Source organism: Myotis brandtii, unplaced genomic scaffold (genome assembly GCF_000412655.1).
Source record: "Myotis brandtii unplaced genomic scaffold, ASM41265v1 scaffold18, whole genome shotgun sequence".
Taxonomy (NCBI): Eukaryota; Metazoa; Chordata; class Mammalia; order Chiroptera; family Vespertilionidae; genus Myotis; species Myotis brandtii.
Window position 1 is genome coordinate 1572420 of NW_005356674.1, and position 623 is coordinate 1573042.

General features: G+C 55.2%; 1 protein-coding gene across 1 annotated transcript in view; it reads right to left on the reverse strand.

Annotated features, from left to right (window-relative positions):
• Nucleotides 1-623, reverse strand: part of ESYT3 (extended synaptotagmin-like protein 3) — a 51940-nt gene that overhangs the window by 50152 nt on the left and 1165 nt on the right. The window lies entirely within an intron of this gene.

Genomic DNA, 623 nt, shown 5'->3' on the forward strand with positions numbered 1-623 from the left:
CGGCCAGTGGGGCAGGCTGCGAGAACCAGGCAGCGCCCACGCACGGCTAACACTGGGCTGACACTGACCGGGCACCAGACACCAGCTCCGCCAGTCCCTGCCTGGGGTGCCCTCCTGGGTGGCTCTGGGGAGACCCCTCCCTCTTCTCCCCCCCCTCCCCCTGGCCCACAGGCTGGAACCCGCTCATTCACTTGTGCAAACAAGGCCCACCCTCCTGGTGAAGCCAGGAGCCCCCACTTGAGCTTCTGCCCACATAACACTGAGTTTGCTCCTGGCAAATTCTGTCCCCCTGTTCCTTTTAATGGCCCAATACTTGGTAGAAAAACTAGAAGATGTAGCTAAGCAAAAGGGAAATATTTTATCAGAGAATGCCACCAGTGGTAACGGCCGCAGTCGCGTTAGCGGGTTGATACATTTCCTTTCAGTCGTTTCCAGAAGCAAGTATGCGCAGTTTTCACAGAAATGGAGGTCACAGGGCTTTTTTTCACTTAACCGTGTACTGTGATTGTGCAGACTCTAATGGTAACCGTTACCAATTTGAAAAGCCAGAAAGGACATCCTGTTGCTAATTACACTAGCAAGTGGGGGATGGGCTGCTGAGGGGGACCACCCCCACCTCCCAG